Source organism: Macrotis lagotis, chromosome X (genome assembly GCF_037893015.1).
Source record: "Macrotis lagotis isolate mMagLag1 chromosome X, bilby.v1.9.chrom.fasta, whole genome shotgun sequence".
NCBI lineage: Eukaryota > Metazoa > Chordata > Mammalia > Peramelemorphia > Peramelidae > Macrotis > Macrotis lagotis.
Genome location: NC_133666.1, coordinates 537,947,188 through 537,970,570, shown reverse-complemented (window position 1 = coordinate 537,970,570; position 23,383 = coordinate 537,947,188). Strand labels below are relative to the sequence as shown.

At 33.7% G+C, this 23,383-nt stretch overlaps 1 protein-coding gene and 1 pseudogene across 1 annotated transcript in view; one reads left to right on the top strand and one right to left on the bottom strand.

The window, feature by feature from the left end:
• Nucleotides 1-23,383, bottom strand: part of CNBD1 (cyclic nucleotide binding domain containing 1) — a 568,311-nt gene that overhangs the window by 529,107 nt on the left and 15,821 nt on the right. The gene's annotated exons all lie outside the window — the stretch shown is intronic.
• Nucleotides 13,455-13,743, top strand: LOC141496871 (eukaryotic translation initiation factor 1 pseudogene; annotated as a pseudogene).

Here is a 23,383-nt window from a genome sequence, read left to right as displayed (position 1 = left end):
CAGTTTGTAGCTCATGTTTATTCCTTAAATTAGTGTCCTGAAACAAACTGACAAGATCTAGTAGTTTATCTCTTTAAAAAAATCAGAGAATAGGATGATGTAAGCCCTCTTGAAATACTTTACTTTTATTTTCAATCTATTATTTTAATCTCTTCATCTAAATATTAAGAACAAAACCACAGTCTGAATTAAAATTAGATTGTCATAAGGCAAACCATAGAATATTATTAACTTGATGCATATTATATTCTTCAAGAGTTTCTGGAGGGCAGTGAGAGTCAAGTGACTTGCTCAGGATAACAAAACTTGTAAATATCAGAGGCAGACATGAACCAAAGGTCTTTCTGATTCCAAGGCTGATTCTTAAATTTATGTTGAAAAAAATATTATTAACCAATAATTAACCAATAATTTGGTGTTCCCCACTTTTTTCTAAGTCCTGATTTCAAAAGTGTAGTCTCTTAGAGGATGTCACTAATAATAAGATTGGACTTTCTTATTCAGACCCCATCCAAGTGGGGAAATCATTGTGCTCAAAGGAATGCTTTGAATAGATTTTAATAGATTGGGGTTCACTTGGAAGTGATTGATATAATCAAAGTTCATTTGAGTAGCTTTAACCTCTCATTCTCTTACTGTTAACCAATTAGAGGTTGATTGCTACCCTCAGGTACACCTTTTTTTCAAAAGGACATGTAAGCCATGAGCCTAATACCATTGTAGTCTTTGGTCTAAAAGACAGATAGCCCAGTGATCATCCTTTTATTAATAAATATGCAGGCATTATTAATAAGATGATCAATTACTTTGAAATTATTTCTCCCAGACATTTCTATAAATACCACAGTATCCTGAAACAAACTTGCAAGATCTAGTATTATCTCAAAAAAAATCAAAGAATGAGATGAGTGGAGAGGATCCCCAAAAAGGGAGTTAACAACTTTTTTGTCTTTACTCCCTTCAGTGTAATTTATTGCCCAGTAATACTAGCCTCTCTGCAGTTCCTCATACAATTCATGCCATATCTCAAATGCATAAATTTTCATAGCTGTCACTCATATCTAGAATTCTCTCTCTCCTCATCTCCAGGTTTTCCTGGCTTCTTTCTAAGCCCAACAGAAAAAAAAAAATCTTCTACAAGAAGTCTATTCTGGTCCCCTTTAATGCTAGTTCCTTTGCTCTGAGATTACCTCTACTTTATCCTTGAGATGTCTTGTTTGTACAGCTGTTTATATGTGATCCCCTCTTTTGGAATGGGAGTTCTTGACATCAGGAAAGGATATTTTGCCTTTCTCTGAATTCCCAGCACTTAGCATGGTGTCTGATATACAGTAAGTAAATAAATGTTTGTTGATAGACTGATGAAAGCACAATTCTAGAACTTCTATCCTCACACATTTACTATGTACTTTTGTGCCACAGCCACACAAATGGTTTGAATATCTGCATGCCTCTAAGTTTGACTCCTGAATATGTAATTGGAATCTATCTTCTATTTGCTTAGATAGTGAAATTTTTAATATGAAAGATTTAATGAAATAAAAAACAAAGCAGAGTGACCAAAAATCAATCTCACCTATATCAGCCTTACTTACAGTATCATGAGAGTCAGAAGAACAGAAGTCCAAGACCTGTTTCTCCCACTTAATAGCTATATATGGCTTTAGGCAAGTCCTTGCCCCCAAACATCACTCATTTAATTTATCAAATGGAGACTTTACTTCCTGTCTCGTTTGGTTGTACCAAATATAACAATATATGTAAAGCATTAAGGAAATGTATGCTGCCTTTTATATTTCCCTTATACTAGTTGCTTTCATATTGTCAAATTTTTGAACAGAGCAATCTGCTAGAAGTATATCAAAATTTAATCTATAGAGATAGATTTACTGGCATCTTCAAATCATCTAACAAGATTGACATCTTGTGGTGGACCAAATGATAGTAAAGTGCTAGAAATGGATAAAATATCTGCTGTGAATATGCATAAATCTTTGCCAACCACAGTGCTACCCATATACTCAATGAATGTGTGCTAACTGTAACTGAACTGAATATTTGTGCATTACTTGTCAATATTATTTATTCACCTCCTTCAAATCATTACTATGATGCCTATATATAGTACAAAAGTTCTCAAAGGCTATGTTACTGGAATACAAATGTAGGCAGGTCAAAAATTTGCAAGGCAGCATAGAGGATAATTATTCTCTCCCAAGGAAATATATGCCAAAGATGTCTATTGAAACCATGGTTATTTCTTCAATTAACTTACAAGTTCAGTGGAAAAAAAAAGAGATAAAGATATTAAATAATTTTAAAGTAATGAATATGCCGCAAATATATGCATATCATTCAGATTATTGAAGAATGAAGTTACATGAGGGGCAGCTAGGTGGCGCAGTGGATAGAGCACCACCCCTGGAGTCAGGAGTACCTGAGTTCAATTCCAGCCTCAGACACTTAATAATTACCTAGCTGTGTGGCCTTGGGCAAGCCACAAAAAAAAAAAAAAAAATGAAGTTACATGGCTTCAGAGACAGAAATTATTGGAGATGATGGAATATAAGGTAGTTCTTGGAGTACAGGAATATTTATGGGAAAAAAAAGAATTTAAGTCACAAGACATAGTGAAATTTCAATCCTGGCACAAATGTATAGCAATGGACATGGAACTTAATTTTTATGGTCCTCAGTTTCTTCATTTTTCAGAAAGAGACTCAAATATGAGTCTATTTGGACCATATGATTTCTAAGGTCCTTTCAGCCCTTCACAATTCTTACCACACAAGCCATTTGGGCGTAAAGTACTTAGAAAATCATAAAATACTGTGTGTTTTTATAACTATCATAAAAAATAAAGGAGATAAACTAATTGAAATTTAATTCACCATCACAACAGAATATAAGCTCCCAGATGTTAGTAATTATTAATTCATCTTGTACAGAGCCTAATATCGTATCAAACATGGGTCATTAATACAAGTACTTTTCAATGGTAAAAGATCAATCATAATGATAATTAGTATTTTATGGACCCATATTATGACAGATGGCATAAAAACCATTAAGTTGTTGTCCTTTAGGAGTGTACATTCTAATATTGAACTTTGGATTCAAGAGCTTAACCCAAAAGGTGAACTAGATATTTAAAAATCATTTCAGGATTTAAGGATCTTTTTTTTCAAGGGTTGGCAGGAAAGATAAGAGAAGAAATAGAAAATTTTTAAGATCACAAAGATTGGTTTTATAGTATTTATTTTTTCCGAAGAGGACCCAAGGAAAATAATTAATTATTTCATGGAACAAAAGAAATCTAATTATCTAAATACAAGCCTTTCTTTTAATTAAAAAGCACCTAGGATTTTTACAAGATAAAAAGAACACTTCTTTTATTTGGTTTTTTTTTTCCAATTGCTATCTACTTGCCAAACAAGTCAGAGAAATTGCTGATGTCCCATACAAGCTAATTGTCCCACATGGGCACCAGCACAGTCCTTCTTAATTGCTCCCACTCTCAATTTTTTTCCCTTTAGTGCAATTTTATTTCCTGTGGGTCCTTCATGCATCAGGCTAACACCCTGATGAGCCTTGTTATTCCTCCCAGACTTTTTAATTCTGGCAAAGCATTTAGCTCTGCAGGAACTTTGATGCTGGAAAACATTTGACTTGTCAACACACACAACAAAACCCCCTACCAAAGCAGAAGGCAAAATCATCCTGGATAAATACTGCAGGAATAACTTCTAAGACATAAGAAAATATAAAAGTACTCACACTGAAATTACTGTGTAAAGCATCAGAGATACACTAACATAGTTCTTCCTGGTATCTGCATTAAATAATTTTTCAAAACTGAACAATAATTTATAAATGAAAGAACAGAAGGTAGAATAGCCAAAAGAGAAAGAGATCAGGCTATATGTAAATCAAGATGGAAATGAATTCAAATGAATGTGACAAAACACATTTTGTGACAATTAACCTGAGATTTAATCCAGGACTCATAACACTTCATTATATTAGCCCTGAATTTACATTTAAAAAATTTGGAATAAATTATGTGAATTTCAAAGCAATAGGTGGTAAAATAAAACTGTCTCCTCCATTTTGTAGAAATTAGAATTAGTGAATTTGATTTGTAATGCTAAAAGTTTAATGTGAGAAGTCAAACTTGAATGATTTTTTAAAAATCTTTAAGTTTAAGTAACCTGAGGATACAAACTATCTGAAATATGAAATCACTTTCTTCTCAATCTCATGCCATGTAATTCCTATAAAAGTATATGTATATGTATATATATATATATATATATATATATATACACATCTATCATATGTATGTATGTGTATGTGTATTTATCAACCACTTTACTACATACAGCAACTTGGAACAAATAATATGGGATTATTCATGACAGATTTTCTTACTAAACAAAAAAGGGTAGCATGATGTCATTTGATCTAATCTGTCCATATTCATAAGTGAGCCAGGTGGTCTTTCCCCCTCTATTGTGAAGACATTAAAGAATGAAGAGAGGTACAATCAATTTTGTGTGATAACAATAATTATTTTCATTCATAAAGCATCTTATATGTTTAGCAAAGCACTTTCCTCCTTTGATGAGCAAGCACCCTCTCATTCTTCATCTTCCAAGGAGTTTTCTGACTACTCAAGGAAAAATATCTTTAAGGAAACAATCAAAAGAAATTGTGTAGAGAGTGATTTCATGGATTACTCATTTAACTGAAATACAGCAACAGGTAATGAAATCTTTCCTTCACAAGGACAAGAAATTAAAAGTTAAAAGGAGATTTTCTTCCCAAGCTGCAAATGCTATCAATAACCAAGAGAAAGCAGCAAAGATAACTCAGATTTGTGAAAGAAGATGGAAAATTCACCACCTAAAGAACAGGCAAAGTTGACAGCCTGGAGTAAAAGAAGTCAGTAGAATATCTGAACAATTTAAATACAATAAATAAGAATAGGCATTACATGCTAATGGAAGCCTAATTTCCAATATACATAAAAGTATGATCATTAGTGAAGAAAGGAAACAGAACTTCATAAGAGGTTACATGCATGCATTGATGTGGCTGAAAATGAAAAATCATGGTTTATGTGGTCTTTTGAAGTAATTGCTAGATTAATACCAGGTCCAGTGTTAGATCTCATGTTGGAAAAGAAATGGCACATATCCTCATTTAGTAATCTTATCCTTCCCTTCACATATTGTAAGCCCTTAGAAAACACTTTTCTATTCATTCATTCCTGGGTCAACTTTTATTAAAAAAAATAAATAACAGAATGAAACAAGAAACCTAAATTCTAAGAAATCAAGAATAATCAGAATTAGTCAGGCCACATGAAAGTTCAAGTGGGCTTTCCTAAGGCTGCTAAAAAAGATTTTGCTTAATTGATTTCTAATGAGAGCTTAGATTTCAATTAGGCACAAAAGATGTATGCCTGTAAACTGAATTTAAACATTATTATGACCTTATAAAATGACTGTTATTATATAGATGGAGTGTTGCATGGCAGGTAAGGAGAGGGAGTTCGAATCAATGACCCCTGAAGTATTATCTAACTCTTAAGATTATATGATCTTCACTTAAACAAAAATTGACCATGTACTAGGTCATAAAAACCTAATGATCAATTGCAGAAAGGTAGAAATAGTGAATTCACCTTTCTCAGATCATAATGCAATAAAAATCATAAGCAATACTGGGCCAGGGAGATATAGACCTAGAACTAATTGGAAACTAAATAACCTCATTTTAAAGAATAAGTGGGTCAAGCAACAAATTATAGAAAGAATTATTTCATCCTAAATAATGACAATAATGATACAACATACCAAAACCTATGGGATACACTCAAGTCAGCTGTTAGGGAATATATTATATCTTTAAATGATTGCATGAATAAATTAGAGAAAGAAGAAATCAATGAACTAAATATACAACTAAAAAAATTAGAGAAGGAACAAATTAAAGACCCACAATTAAATTCCTATAGAAATTCTAAAACTTTAAAGGAAAAATTGATAAAATCGAAAGCAAGAAAAGTATTGAACTAATAAATAAAACCAAGAGCTGGTTTTATGAAAAAGTCGATAAAATTGATAGACCTCTGGTCAATTTGATTAAAAAAAAGAAAGAAGAACAGCAAACTACTAGTATCATAAAAGAAAAAAGTGAACTCACCACCAATGAAGAAGAAATTAAAATAATAATTTGGAATTATTTTGCCCAACTCTATGCCAATAAATGTGGCAATCTAAGTGAAATGGATGAATATTTACAAAAATATAAGTTGCCCAGATTAAATAAAGAGGAAATTAAAAACTTAAATAACCCTATCTCAGAAAAAGAAATTCAACAAGCCATTATTAAACTCCCTAAGAAAAAATCTCCAGGGCCAGATGGATTCACAAATGAATTCTACCGAACATTTAAGGAACAATTTTTCCAATTCTATATAAACTCTTTGGAAAAATAGGTGAAGATTGAACTCTGCCTAATTCTTTCTATGACACCAATATGGTGCTGATACTTGAATTAGGAAGAATTAAAACAGAGAAAGAAAATTATAGACCTATTTCCTTGATGAATATAGATGCAAAAATCTTAAATAAAACCTTAGCAAAACAATTACAAATTATCACTAGGATAATACATCATGATCAAGTAGGATTTATCCCAGGAATTCAGGGTTGGTTCAATATTAGGAAAAGTGTTAGTATAATTAATTATATCAATAACATACCTATCAGAAATCATATGATCATATCAATAGATGTTGAAAAAGCTTCTGATAAAATACAGCACCCATTCCTACTAAAAACGCTAGAGACTGTAGGAATAAATGCTTTGTTCCTTAGAATAATAAGCAGTATCTATCTGAAACCATCAACAAGCATTAGATGCAACAGGGATAGGCTAGAGGCATTCCCAATAAAATTAGGGGTGAAACAAGGATGCCCATTATCACCACTACTATTCAATATCATAATAGAAATGTTAGCCTCAGCAATAAGAGAAGAAAAAGAAATTGAAGAAATTAGAATAGGGAAGGAGGAGACAAAACTCTCGCTCTTTGAAGATGACATGATTGTATACCTAGAGAATCTCAAAAGTCACCTAAAAATCTACTAAAAATAATTAGCAACTTTAGCAAAGTAGCAAGATATAAAATAAACCTTCATAAATCCTCAATATTTCTATATATGACTAGTAAGATACAGCAGAAGCTAGAAAGAGAATTCCCATTCAAAGTAACCTCAGACAAAATAAAATACCTGGGAGTCTACCTGCCAAGGGAGACTCAAAAACCTTTTGAAAACAATTGCAAAACTCTTCTCTTACAAATAAAATCAGATGGGCCGGCTAGGTGGCATAGTGGATAAAGCATCAGCCCTGGAGTAAGGAGTACCTGGGTTCAAATCTGGTCTCAGACATTTGATAATTACCTAGCTGTGTGGCCTTGGGCAAGCCACTTAACCCCATTTGCCTTGCAAAAAAACTAAAAAGTAAAATAAAATAAAATAAAAAAACAAATAAAATCAGATTTAAATACCTGGGCAAATATCAACTGTTCATGGATAGGCAGAGCTAATATAATAAAAATGACAGTTCTACCAAAACTAAACTACTTGTTTAGTGCCCTACCGATCAAAATTCCAAAAAGATTACTTTAATGAGTTAGAAAAAGTTGTAAGTAAATTCATATGGAGAAATAAAAAGTCAAGAATTTCCAGGGATTCAATGAAAAAAAGTGCAAAAGAAGGTGGATTAGCCTTACCAGGTCTAAAATTATATTATAAAGCATCAGTCTTCAAAACTGTCTGATATTGGCTAAGAAATAGAGTCATGGATCAGTGGAATAGACTAGGAAGAAATGATTATAGTAATCCGCTGTTTGATAAACCCAAAGTGTCTAGCTATTGGGATAAAAATTCTCTCTTCAATAAAAACTGTTGGGAAAATTGGAAGGTAGTATAGAAAAAACTTAAATTAGACTACCACCTCAAACCCTATACCAAGATAAGATCCAAATGGATACAGGATTTAGACATATAAAACAATATTATAAACAAACTAGAAGATCAAGGAGTAGTTTACCTGTCAGATCTATGGAAAGGGAAACAGTTTGTGACCAAGGAAGAGATAGAGAACATCATTGAAAACAAACTAGATAATTTTGACTACATTAAATTTAAAACTTTTGCATAAACAAAACCACTGTAACCAAGATAAAAAGAAATGTACTAAATTGGGAAACAATTTTTACAACTAGTATTTCTGATGAAGGACTCATTTGTAAAATATACAGAGAACTGAGTCAAATTTTTAAAAAAAAAGCCATTCCCCAATTGACAAATGGTCAAAGGATATGCAAAAGCAATTTACAGATGAGGAAATCAAAGCAATCCATAGTCATATGAAAAATTGATCCAAATCATTACTTATTAGAGTAATACAAATTAAACCATCTCTGAGGTACCACCTCACACCTCTCAGACTTCCCAATATGACCAGAAAGGACAATGATCAAAGTTGGAAGGGATGCGGGAAATCTGGGACACTAATACATTGTTGGTGGAACTGTGAACTCATTCAGTCTTTCTGGAGAGCAATTTGGGATTATGCCCAAGGGGCATACCCCTTGACCAAGCAATACCACTACTGGGTCTATTCCCTGAAGATACCATAAAAAAGGGTAAAAACATCACTTGTACAAGAATATTTATAGCAGCCCTGTTTGTGGTGGCAAAAAAATTGGACATTAAGTGAATGTCCATCAATTGGGGAATGGCTTAACAAACTTTGATATATGTATGTCATGGAACACTATTGTTCTATTAGAAACCAGGAGGGATGGGAATTTAGGGAAGCCTAGAATGAACTGCCTGAACGAGTGAGATGAGAAGAACCAGAAAAACATTGTACACCCTAACAGCAACATGGGGGTGATGATCAACCCTGATGGACTTGCTCATCCCTTCAGTGCAACAAGCAGGAACAATTATGAGCTATCTGCAATGGAGAATACCATCTGTATCCAGAGAAAGAATTATGGACTTTGAACAAAGACCAAAGACTATTACTGTCAAATTAGAAAAAAAAAGCATTATATTATTATGTAATCTTACTATCTCATACTTTATTTTTCTTCCTTAAGGATATAATTTCTCTTTCATCACATTCCACTGAGATCAATGTATAACATGGAACCAATGTAAACACTAACAGAATGCCTTCTGTGGGGGGGGGGGAGTAAGAATGGGGGAAAATGGTAAAATTCAAAATAAATAAACTTTCTTTAAAAAAATATATGATACTATTGAATTTCATTTTTAAATTGTGTGCCATCTCAACTAATTTGTAAGTCTTTATCATGTGTTTCTTTGCACACCCAGTGCCTAGCATAATTACTTTCCACTTCGTATTCAATAAAAGGTGAGAATGGTGAGAAGAAAGATTTAGTATGCTTATTTATACTTTTCAAATAAATGAATTAGATGCACTGTATTTGTATGCAAACAATATTAATAAGATTCAGGAGGGATAAGAAATAGTCTACGATTATTTGGTTGGTATTTGGTTGGTTTTCACTTAGTAACAGCACAGAATAGATTTAAGCATATCTGGGTTTTTCCTTGGTTTTTCCTTCCTAAATGCTTAGAGATTTAAATATTTTTTATCTTTTAAACCAAAAAAAATTATATGTCTTAAATTTACCTTACATGTGGAAGAAATCCAAGTCTCTGATTTACTAGCCATAAAATTAGGTATAGATGAAGCAGTATAAGGATCAGGAGCCTAATCCTTTCTCCACAGATCCATTTGCTATACTTAAAAGATTAATAGAAACAGGAACATAGACTATAAATATTCAAAACTACATCTAGGCATTTTTATCTTAGGCCACACATAACTATGGAAAGTGAATCACAAGGAAGTCAGGATAGCTGAGTTTGATTCCTTGCCTCACCACTTACTTTCTGACTTTTATAAATCACTTTACTTCTCTGAAGATTGGTTTCCTTGTCTACAAAATGTGGACAATTACTTTTGTACTATATATTTCACAAGATTATTGTTAAGAAAATACTTTGTAAATTTTAAAAGTAGGGATTTTTTTGGCCATTTTAATCAAAAAAAGATTTTCATACAAGAACTGTGAAGTCTTCAGTTCTAATTCCAGCTTTGCTATCAAAGCCTTCCTATAGTCTTGATTAAATATTGAGGCCAAATGTTGGTAACCACCTTTCTAAGGATCCGTCTCTCCTAACTCACATTGTTCATAATTATGCATTTCCATACATGTAAAATTTTAAAAATTGTACTCTGTTGGCATATCCCTAACAAAGCTAGGGTCACCTTCATTTCAGAGACATAAATAGAAGCTCGGTGTTCTGTCATATGTTTGGGCAAACAATGTTATTTGCCCTGTTTCCTTCAAGAAATACTGTGATCAAATAGAGATAGCTATTAAACCTTAGATGTCATCTAGTTCAAAACTTATATCTTCTTTTTTTAATTAAAGATTTTATTTGTTTTTTTGAGTTTTACAATTTTTTCCCCAATCTCACTTCCTTCCCCCCACCTCCCCCATAGAAAGTAATTTGTCGGTCTTTACATTGTTTCCATGTTGCAAATTGATCCAAATTAAGTGTGATGAGAGATCATATCCTTAAAAAGAAACAAAGTATAAGAGATAACAAGATCAGACAATAAGATAGCAGGTTTTTTTTTCCTAAATTAAAGGGAATATAGTCCATGAACTTCGTTCAAACTCCATGTTTCTTTATCTGGATACAGATGGTATTTTCCATTGCAGACAGCCCCAAATTGTCCCTGATTATTGCACTGATGAAATAAGCATGTCCATCAAGGTTGATCATCACCCCCAAGTTACTGTTACGATGTACAGTGTTTTTCTGGTTCTGCTCATCTCACTCAGCATCAATTCATGCAAATCCCTCCAGGCCTCCATGAATTCCCATCCCTCCTGGTTTCTAATAGAACAATAGTGTTCCATGACATATATATTGCCCAGATAGTTAACCCATTCTTAACTGATGGACATTCACTCAATTTCCAAATCTTTGCCACCACACAAAAAGGCTGCTATGAATATTTTTCTACAAGTGATGTTTTTACCCTTTTTCATCATTCCTTCGGGGTATAGGCCCAGTAGTGGTATTGTCGGATCAAAGGGTATGCCCATTTTTGTTGCCCTTTGGGCATAGTTCCAAATTTCTCTCCATAAAGGTTGGATGAGTTCACAACTCCACCAACAATGTAATAGTGTCCCAGATTTCCCACAACCCTTCCAACAATGATCATTATCCTTTATGGTCATATTGACCAGTTTGAGAGATATGAGGTGGTACCTCAGAGAAGCTTTAATTTGCATTTCTCTAATAAGTAATGATTTAGAGCAATTTTTCATATGGCTCTGGATTGCTTTGATCTCCTCATCTGTAAATTGCCTTTGCATATCCTTTGACCATTTGTCAATTGGGGAATGGCTTTTTATTTTAAAAATATGACTCAGTTCTCTGTATATTTTATAAATGAGTCCTTTGTCAGAAACATTAGTTGTAAAGATTGTTTCCCAGTTTATCACATTTCTTTTGATCTTGGTTACAGTGGTTTTGTCTGTGCAAAAGCTTTTTAATTTAATGTAATCGAAATCACCTAGTTTGTTTCTAGTGATTTTCTCCATCTCTTCCTTAGTCACAAACTGTTCCCCTTTCCATAGATCTGACAGGTAAACTAGTCCTTGATCTTCTAATTTGCTTATAGTATTGTTTTTTTATGTCTAAATTCTGTATCCATTTGGATCTTTTCTTGGAATAGGATGTGAGGTGTTGGTCTAATCTAAGTTTCTTCCATACTAACTTCCAATTTTCCCAGTAGTTTTTATCAAAGATAGAGTTTTTATCCCAATAGCTGGACTATTTGGGTTTATCAAACAGATTACTATAATCGTTTCATGCTATTGTACCTAGTCCATTCCACTGATCCATGACTCTATTTCTTAGCCAATACCAGATAGTTTTGAGGACTGATCTTTATATTATAATTTTTGATCAGGTAGGGCTAAGCCCCCTTCTTTTGCACTTTTTTCATTAAATCCCTGGAAATTCTTGACTTTTTATTTCTCCATATGAATTTACTTACAACTTTTTTCTAACTCATTAAAGTAATTTTTTGGAATTTTGATTATTAGGGCACTAAACAGGTAGTTAAGTTTTGGTTGAATTGTCATTTTTATTATATTAGCTCTGCTTATCCATGAGTAGTTGATGCTTGCCCAGTTATTTAAATCTGATTTAATTTGTGTGAGAAGTGTTTTATAATTCAAAATTTTTATATTCTAAATGAAGAAACTATGGTCCAGAGAGATGTGTCCAAGGTCATGTGGGTAGCATGTAGGAGGACTAATATTTGAACTCCAGTTCTCTAATGAAAACTCCAGCGATCTATCCCTATCTTCAATCCTCAACAAAAGAGCAAAAGGTAATGTTCATCCCATGTTCTATGAGCAATCAACTATACACTATAACAAAATGAGAAATTATAATAGGATGTTTGTGAAAAATGATATTCACTATTGTCAAATAAATAAACAACAAATAAATAAATAAAGTACAGCTCCCCAAACATGCTTTCCCCATGAATTACAACAATGAATTAGTCCTAGTTGGTTAATTCTAATTACTTAATTCTAATAACCAAAAAGATTCCAAGACTCATCTCCACTTTAGGTTCAAAATTATTAAATTTTATTATCAAATTTAAAATAATAATGATGATCTATAGTATATGGTTCACCTAAAACAGCATAAATTACATGCCTCCTCACAGTTTTGCAAGTTAGGGAATGTGTTGGGAATAGGTATATTTTCCATAGTAGCCACTTTAATGTGAGCTAAGTAAGAGGGATGATAAGCAAGCAAATTTAAGAAACAGTATGAAAACTAAGAATAATTTGCGGCTAAACAATACAAAACCTATAATGGATTTCTGAGGCATAATAAAATCACACAAATAAATTATGAGCAGCATCAATGTGTGTGTGTGTGTGTGTGTGTGTGTGTGTGTGTGTGTGTATGTATATGACTCTTTCAGGTTCAAGGCATTGTGCATTCCAAGAGGCAAAGCCAAAAATGATTATAATACTCAGAGATAAAAGCCACAAAGCATAATCTTCTCAAGAGTACCATGATGCCATTTTCAGCCATACTTCCAGAGTCTGATCCAGAAGGTTTTAGAAGTAAAATGGAGAGGAATAGGTAAAATAGATTATATATGCCCAGTCACTGAGCCTCCCACTTTGAGACATTTAGCTTCATAAGGCTTATTACCCCTACTCACCCTCTCCCTACCACCACTTTTGGCAGGCCATTTCCACCAAGAAAAAGGAATTCTATTGAATGTCCCCTATGCAGAATATCCACTCTTTCAGTCACTTTGCTTATGCAAGTAAAGGTTCCTGTTAGTCATATAAGAATTCAACAGAGAAACAACTAGAGGATATTCACTACTGTTTAGGGGATTGCTGATGACTATGATAAAAGAAACTAGTTGGAAGCATTCAAGCAGTAGTACTATAAATGAGCATCCAGAATTGAAGAAGAAATTCATTTACAGTGTGATCAGCCCAAGAACATAAGCCAGTTCCTTGTGGAGATTGAACTGGCTAAGGATGACCATAGATTTTAAGTTTTCGTGGTTCACTGAAACTTAAAAGGGAATTTCCTTGCAACGAGTAGAAAAATTAACTTTTTTATACCATGTAAAAATCTGCACAGATTTTCATAGTTAGAAATATATAATTTTGAATTGGACTCCCAAAATGGCAATTAATGACAACCAATATGAAGGTGTCTACCAAAATGCAATAGATATCTTTAATCCAATCTACTTTAATATTAGTAATTAATAGTTTGATCAAAAACAGAGATGCTATACTAATCAAAATTTCAGATGATGTGAAACTTGGTGGAATGACGACAGGATGGAGATACAACAATTTTTTTAAAGGCTAAGATACTGGAACAATTTTAGTAAAATTATATAATTTATAAATGTGAAGTGGATCATGAGTTCAAAAACTAACTAAATTACAGGATAATGAAAATATGGTAAGTCTGGGTAACTACTGTCACATGATTTTTGGTGGATTACAAGCTCATTATGAATCAATAGTGTAAACTGGTATCTACAAAAACTAATATGACCTTTAATTGTCCTAAAAGAATAGTCCAATTATGAGAAGCTGATAGCCCAAAATATAATGCTCCATTCAAGCCATGTGTATCATAGAATAAATTAGTGATGCAGTAGAGTACTGGACCTGAAGTCAGGGAGAAGTGAGTTCAAATTCAGCCTCAGGAACTTACCAGCTTGTGATTTGGGACAATTCATCAATCTATGTCTATCTCAGTTTCCTCATCTATGATATAACAATAAAAGTACCTATTTCACAGGGCTGTTGAAAGAATAAAATTAGCTAATACTTGTAAAGCATTTTTCAGGCTTTATACTACACTATAAATATGCTTTCTGTTATAATTATTGCATTTATTTTGTGTAGGATCACATTTTAGGAAGTATAACTATAAGGTCCTCAAAAGGGCAGCTAAGATGGAGAATGAAACTAAAAGGAAGACTGGTGGAAGAAACTAAAGTTGTTTATCTGATAGAAATACCTTAAGAGCTACATGATCATGGGCTTAAACTGTTTTAATAAGTGAAGGATTCGACTCGTTCTGCTTGGTATGGAAAACAAAATTTAAATAAATGGATAAAAAAGGCAGAAAGACAAATTCTAGCTCAATATAAGAGGAAAAGAAACTTTCCCCAATTCTTTCAGTCATTCAAATGTAAAATGCGCTACTAGGAGAGGTAGCATGTTCCCAATTACTGATGGTTTTCTAGTGGAAGCTATATCATCAATTATCTTGGATTTTATAACAAGGATATTGTTCATGTATGCTGGACTACAAGGCCTATGAAGTAATTTTTAGTTCTGATATAGAATTCTATGGAAATGAACCTCAGTTAAAAACAGACTTGCTATATATTTTGGTTCCAAATAGAATAGCGTATGTTTCCAGAGAGCAAGAAGGTAAGTACAAGGGACATCATCAGTGCTTAATAAAAATATATTGATTTGTACTCTATCTCCAATGTCTGAAAAAAGTAATGTAATTTTTATTCTCTTATCAAAAGCGAATAACCTCCCACTTTCCATATTGTTCCTAAAGTATACTTTTATGCCTGCTTATTCTCTCCACTTTCCTGATTAAGATTTCTTCCATTGTTGATTTTTACAAATATTTTATTTCTTTTACAACATTTAGGATATAAATATAATGATACAAAATAATGAGAAAGCCTTAGTTTTCCTTCCCAATTTCAAGGGGGAAAATACCTAACTGTAAACATTCTTCCATTAAGCCTTCTACCTCCAGCACACTTAACTCCTCTGATGATGGTGTCTGCTGGGCACCACTTGTCCAGTTAATTTTCAAGCTCCCACTAGGGAAACTTCTTGACCTAGTCCCTGGTCTTTGTGACATATAAATAATAATAACCTACATTCAAAACTACTGAATGCCCAAAGTAAAGACTGAAAGGCTCTGCAGAGATGCAAAGATTTTTCTATTAAATTTGGTCCAGCAGGAGATAAGCTAGTTAAGTTTATTAAGCTAATATATATTTTAATGATCTCCTATGAATCATAATTAGATTTTGGATTAAATTATAAAATGGTAACACTATGTCATAATGAACAGAAATTCCATGAATTCATACTTAGAACATTAAAAATCGCCATAGAAATAATGAAGATTGTCTCATTGCTAATTCTAAGTTTTGATTTTGCTTAGGACAAGGAAGAATTATTCTGAAAAAATAGCACCATCACAAAGGTGTCACTCCTTTTTTCTATGTGATGATGATTTGATGATTTTTCTCATTTTTTTGCATTATTTTATGAAGGCATATTTTTCCCATGTTTTTAAATTAATATCATGAACTAAAAACATCCAAAATCAATCCATAATTTTTTTAGATACCCTAAGTTTTAAAGCATTATAAAATGGTTCCACTGTACTAGGTCAGTTCTTGGTATATAGTAGGCATTTAATATATGCAAAAGGTTAATTCCAAACAATAGCAAACTGATAGGAAAATGATTTTAATAGGACTATGGAGTGAATTTTTTTCTTCACTATCCTTGACCATCTTTCATTAAATTTTAGTTCTAAGTGTACATCTCCTCAATTTCTCTAATTATGCTTATCCATTCTTAGCTCTACTACTACAAAGTCCTATTCATCCAAACCTTCAAACATTAGCTTAAGTTTTTCTTTACATGTTTATCTGTTCTCTTAACTAAGGTTCTATTCCAGAGCCCCGCCAAGTTATGAAAATCAAAATATTAGTCAGAGGAGATGCCATCTATTGGTATTAGTGAAAGACACACTTACCATGCTGAGATCCTTGAAAAACTGAAGTTTTTATCTGTGAACATACTGTAGTATATTTAGGGTCAAGGTATATATGGAATTCAGGAATGGGGAGCAATAGCTAAAACCTGGTCCTCAACTTTAATTGATAACATGTACCATAAGAGATGATATTCTTCTTAGATAAATCAATAGGCCAGAAAACTAGCCTTTCCCAATTTCTTATCTTCATTTCATGCTGCTGCTTCTCTATACCTTGCTACCATATAAAACTAAAATATATATTTGAAAATTTAGTATATTATTAATAAATATATATTCTAACCTTATTTTAATATGGACAAACTTAAGTAATTTCCATTTTTCTCTGCACAAGACAATGGAGTTATCATAATCATCTCAGAGACCATGAAAAAACTTTGAAAACATCAAAAATATTGTTGTGAGAGACGGACATCACTCCATTAGTCAATTTTAAAAGCTGATAATAAGACAGTGCTTCTGGAATTGTCAAAAGTGTTTTTGCCTCCAGATGGAGTCTATGAAAGAGCTGAGATTCAAGAGTTAGACTGAAAAGTCCTTTATGGGAAATATCTACATGAATTCAGCCATCAATATGTCAATTTTATAAAGCATTGAAAATGGCATCAAATTATGAATTCACTAGTTAAAAACAAATGAATTTATGGTGACAATTCAAGATTATCAATATCACATTGTAGAGATGGATTGTTTTTAAGGAGTCTTAAACATTTATTAATGTTAATGTATTTTGAAGATAGAAGTGTGAGAAATTTGAAAAATCTCATGGCAGACTACAAAAAAAATGGTCCTATTAAATACCTAGTTGCCAAGAGATGACCCCTAGCTAGAATTATACATAAGAAGTCCATTATATTAAATAATAGCTATTACTATAAGGTTCTTGAAAGGGTGTCATAACTGAAACAAAATAACAAAACTTATTGAAACAATTAGAATAAACTTTATCTGTTATTATAAATCCCCATACAAATGCTTTCAAATGTCAAGTATCCTTGAGAATACAACTGATAAACTGTATTAGAACTGGATCATTATCATAGGCAGAATTTTACCCACAATTACCCAGATGTAGAATTGATAGAAAAAACATTTGTGAACAATGGTTTCAACACTATATCAAAAAAATTACTTTTACTTGTCAAGCTAAATAATATGAAAGGCTTTCAAAATATAGAATTAACAAAAGAAATCAAAAATATGTGGGAACAGAATGAGATTCATATCATTCCTATTATTCTATTTATTATTAGAATTGTCCTAAAGATCCTTTCAGTAAGCTTACAGAAAATAAGCTTACATGACTACATTTATTCAATCATGAAGAACACTCATTTTACTAGCACATGCAACTGTCCTCCTATCTTGTCTACTCATGAACTTAATCAAACATTTTTGTGTATTAAAAGTATAGAAAAAATTTTCCCTTCAAAAATTAAAAACAGAATGTGTAGTGCTTTATATGGGTTCAACATGCTGCTATATGTTTTAACACATTGAGTCTTTTTATGAAAACATTTATGCAACCTAATTTATTAACCAATTTTTCTTCCGCTTAAAAAGGTTTGCAAATTTCAATTATGTGTATGTATGTCAATCAATGAACAACTACTTATTGAGTAATCTCTGTATTCTGCAAAACCTCCCTCCCCTTTACAAGGATATGGATATATAAAATTAGGTACCTGTGTTTCACCTTTAAAAACCTGAAAATCTAATTGGGAAGATCAAATGAGCACATATGAAACAATTCAAGAAATTATCTGGAACAGCAACTTTCAAACTTTTTGTCTCAGAACCCTTTTATACTCTTTTTCATAGGTTTTTGCAAGGCAATAGGGTTAAGTGCTTGCCCAAGGCCACATAGCTAGTTAATTATTAAGTGTCTGAGGCTGGATTTGAACTCAGGTATTCCTGACTTCAGGGCCGGTGCTCTATCCACTGCACCACCTAGCTGCCCCAACCCTTTTATACTGTTAAAATGGTTAGTAAAACTGATAAAATATGAGTCATGTTGTTCCTGAGATTATATTCATAACCTATATTTGAAGCCACTGGTGTATATACTGTATACAAAACTTTAGAGTGCTGTGAGTAACTTTTTATGAAATTAGCTTATCACAGCAGCTGACTTTCTTTGTTCCATTGAAAAGGCAGCTTACCTGAAAGTGGCAGAAATGTTGGTAGTAGAATTTTCATCCAAGCTATAAAGCAATTCTTGATCAGTCTACTCCATGGAAGTTTTAAAAAAAAAAACTGCATTTTCCATTGCTTCCATTTTTTTCCCTTTTCCATATCAAGGAAGATAGCAACCACTACTCAAAAACAGAAGACTAAAGAAAGCCACTGCTCTACAATGAACAAGAGGAATGACATGATGATGGTAAAGAAAAAAACAAGTCATTATCTTCATCTGAATTCAAAGGTCCCATGACACCTGAATGGATCTGTGAGTTCACTGATGCTGATATGTGTGTGTGTGTGTGTGTGTGTGTGTGTGTGTGAATAAAGTGAGTGGTGAATAAGTAGTGAATAAAGAATTTCCAGAGGGATTCAGAACCACAATTTATTTTTAATACATAAGTGGGACTAGATTTAAACTTTGGCTAATTATTATTTAATAATAAACCTATTGTTGTGTAATAACCACAAGCATTTATTAAGTACCTACTCTGTAGTGAGTATTATATAAAGTAGGAGGAATGAAAATTTAAAAAAAAATAGTTCCTGCCCTACAGGACCTTATAATGTTTTAGGAAGAAAGTAAATATCACATTGCTCTTAGAAATTAAAATCATTCATCTTTCCAAAGGTTGCCACAAGAGAGTTATGCTTCCTCTGGACTTGCAATTGCTCACATATTAACATAACACTTTTTCCAGAAGCAAAAATTTTGTCATATCTACATTACAATAAAAAAAGCCTTATAATATCTCTATTGTAGATATAGCAAGATGGCAGAGAGAAGACAAGCACAGTTCTAAAGTCTCCTGATCTCTTCCCCATCTATCACATGAAACAAACCTCTTGAAATTAAGCCAAACCAGGAAACTCAGAAAGAAAAGCCAGGAAAGGAAGATCTACCTCAGGATTTGTCTCCCGCAGCAGCCTTGGCTGAGTACCGGCGGGTGAGTCTGGGCTCCAAGGGACACGCAGCCTGAGATCAGCCAGATTAACAGCTGAATTGGAACCTGGAGTCTGAGGGCCTGAGAGCCGGACCTGCTGGATCAGCGGTGGGGCTGGACGAAAGGGGCTTGGGTCCGCAGGGAAGCAGAGGCACTGGTGTTGGTGCTGTCCACCTGGAGCTCCTGGACCAGGCTGGGGGAAGAGTTCTGGTGCAGGAGAACCACAGACACCATCCCTGGGCTCCTCAGGTCTGAGAAACTCTGAGCCCACACCTCCATTGCACAGAGGCCTCTCCTCAAACAAAGGCAAATTACTTCTGCCTCAGGCCCAGGTGTGTGAGCAGAAGAACCAGCCCAGCTGAGGAATGACCTCAGGCCAGGGTAAAGCCCACCATTGATTGAAGGCAAAAGAATTCAATAGCTCCAACTCCTGCCTTCCGGCAAAGGGAGAAGGCCTCACAACCAAAGGCACAGACACTCCAGAGAGGACAACCAGCGCCTCCTACTGGCCAGCCAGAGAAACTGCAATCAGTAGAGCCTTTAGCGATCCCAAGCCCTGGTGAACCAGCCCCGCCCCCAACTCAAGGTCTTAGCACAATGAAGAAGGGTCAGCGGAAAGGTGGATCCATAGAAAAATTCCTGGAAGGGAAAGACCCCCAACTCAGAGAGACCTGGAACCTCTGAGAATACAATCTGGTCTCCAGCACAGAAAGACTTCCTTGAAGAAATAAGGAAGGAGTTTAAAAATTTGGGAGAGACAATTAATACCTTAGAAAGTACAACTGGACAAACACAAAAGGAGAATAAATATCTCAGATCATCAATTAGACAACTATAAAATGAAAATAATTCTCTCAGATCCTCAAATGAGCAAATGCAAAAAGAAATTAATTCCCTCAAAACCTCAATTGGTCAAATGGAAAGCTCTTTCAAAAGTAGAATTGACCAATTGGAAAAGGAGTTGCAAAAGGTTAATGAAGAAAACTCCTCCCCCCCAAAAAAAATGGAGTCTACAGAAACTGACTCCATGAGACAGCAAGATTCAGTTAAACAAAATCAAAAAATAGAAAAAATATAAGAAAATATAAAATACCTCATCAACAAAACCACTGACATCGAGAATAGATCGAGGAGGGGAAAGGTGAAAATTATAGGAATTCCTGAAAACATTGAAGAGGAAAAAAAGGCTAGACTTAGTATTAAAGGATCTAGTGATAGAAAACTGCCCTGATATCATGGAATTGGAGGGCAAATAGTTATTGAAAGAGTACATCAATTCCCACCAGAAAAAAGATCCTAAAAGGAAAACACCAAGGAATGTTGTGGCCAAAGTCCAGATCTATCAGATAAAAGAAAAAATCCTGCAAGCAGCCAGAAAGAAACAATTTAAATATCAAGGAGCCACAGTAAGGATCACTCAGGATCTGGCTGCATCAACATTAAGGGATCGAAGGGCCTGGAATGAGATATTTTGAACAGCAAGGGAGCTTGGATTGCAGCCAAGAATCTACTTTCCTGCAAAGTTGAGCATTCTCTTCCAGGGAAAAAGATGGACATTTAAAGAAATCGAAGAATTCCAAAAATTTCTGATGAAAGACCAGAGCTAAACAGAAAATTTGGACATCAAACAGGAGGTTCAAGAGACACATGAAAAGGTAAAAAAAGGGATGATGGTAAAAGGAAAAAAATGCAATCCAGTAAGTTGAAACTGGCTATATCCCAAAATGGGGGTGGGGGGGAAGAGACTATCATAAATCCTGAGAAAGGTAACTCTAACAGAGAGAATATACCTAGCCAGAAATGATGGACATCCATGACCTATCCATGAGACTGCTATCTAATGGGATGTAACTGGCTTTAACCCCACTTGGGAGAAAGACTCTAATAACTCTCAGGAATTTTGACTCTATTCAATAGAATATACTGAACTAGAAGGGACAGACACTCAGAATTTTCGATGACCTATATAGAATGATCTAAAAAATACAATATATCCCTAAAAAGGGGGACAGGAAAGAGATGGGAGGAGGGAGGGGATTGAATGGGACAAATCTCATTATACTAAGAGGTACAAAAAACCTATGGTAATAGAGGGGAAGAAGGGAGCAGAGGAGAAAAACCTGAATCTTCTTCTCATCAGACTTGGCTAAAAGTCAACCTACATATACTCAATTAACTTACAAAACATCTAACCTTTCAAGTATTAAAAGGGGAAAAGGGAAGGGGGGGGACGGAGAAAGGGAAGGGGAGTGGGGGAAATAAGAGGAAATAAAAAAGTAAGGGAAGGGAAAAGGGAAAAAGGGAAAGAAAGGGGATGGTGTGATATAGGAGGGCAAACACACTGAAAGGGGTGGTATTCAAAAACAAACTACTGGGGAATATGGATAAAGGGGGGGGGGGGAAAGGGGGAAAATACAAACAGAGGGAAGATAGCACAGAGGGCAATAAAGAATTAGTAATCATAACCTTGAATGTGAATGGGATGAACTCTCCCTTAAAACGTAAGCAAATAGCAGAGTGAATTAAAAACCAGAATCCTACAATATGCTGCTTACAAGAAACTCATTTGAAGCAGAGAGATACATATGGAGTAAAGGTAAAAGGTTGGAGCAAAATATATTTTGCCTCAGCTGAAGTAAAAAAAGCAGGGGTAGCAATCCTTATCTCAGGACAAAGCAGCAGCAAAAATAAAAAAACGTTAAAAGAGATAAGGAAGGGAACTTTATCCTCCTAAAAGGTACCATAGACAATAAAGTCATTTCAATATTGAATATATATGCACCCAGTGGGACAGCACCCAAATTCTTAGAGGAAAAGCTGAAAGAATTACAGGAGGACATAGCAAAACTCTACTAGTGGGAGACCTCAACCTCCCACTATCAGATCTAGATAAATCGAATCATAAAACAAACAAGAAAGAAATTAGGGAGGTAAATAGATTGTTAGAAAAATTAGATATGGTAGACTTATGGAGGAAGCTGAATGGGGATAGGAAGGAATATGCCTTTTTCTCTGCAGTACATGGAACTTATACAAAAATTGACCGTGTACTAGGACATAAAAACCTAATGATCAACTGCAGAAAGGCAGAAATAGTGAAGACATCTTTCTCAGATCACAATGCAGTAAAAGTCATATGCAATACTGGGCCAAGGAGATATAGACTCAGAACAAATTGGAAACTGAATAACCTCATTTTAAAAAATGAGTGGACCAAAAAACAAATTATAGAATTAACCATTTTATCCTAGATAATGATAATGATGAAACAACATACCCAAACATATGGGATTCATTCAAAGCAACTCTCAGGGGATATATTATTACTCTAAATGCTTATATGAATAAATTGGAGAAAGACGAAATCAATGAACTAAACATGCAACTAAAAAAATTAGAGAAAGAACAAATCAAAAATCCCCAATCAAATACCAAATTAGAAATTCTAAAAATTAAAGGAGAAATTAATAAAATTGAAAGGAAGAAAACTATTGACTTAATAAATAAAACCAAAAGTTGGTATCATGAAAAAAACAATAAAATTGATAAACCTTTGGTCAATTTGATTTAAAAAAAAGAAAGAAGAAAACCAAATTGCTAGTATTATAAATGAAAAAGGTGAACTCACCACCAATGAGGAGGAAATTAAAGTAATAATTCGAAATTATTTTGCCCAACTCTATGCCAATAAATTTGATAATCTAAGGGAAATGGATGAAT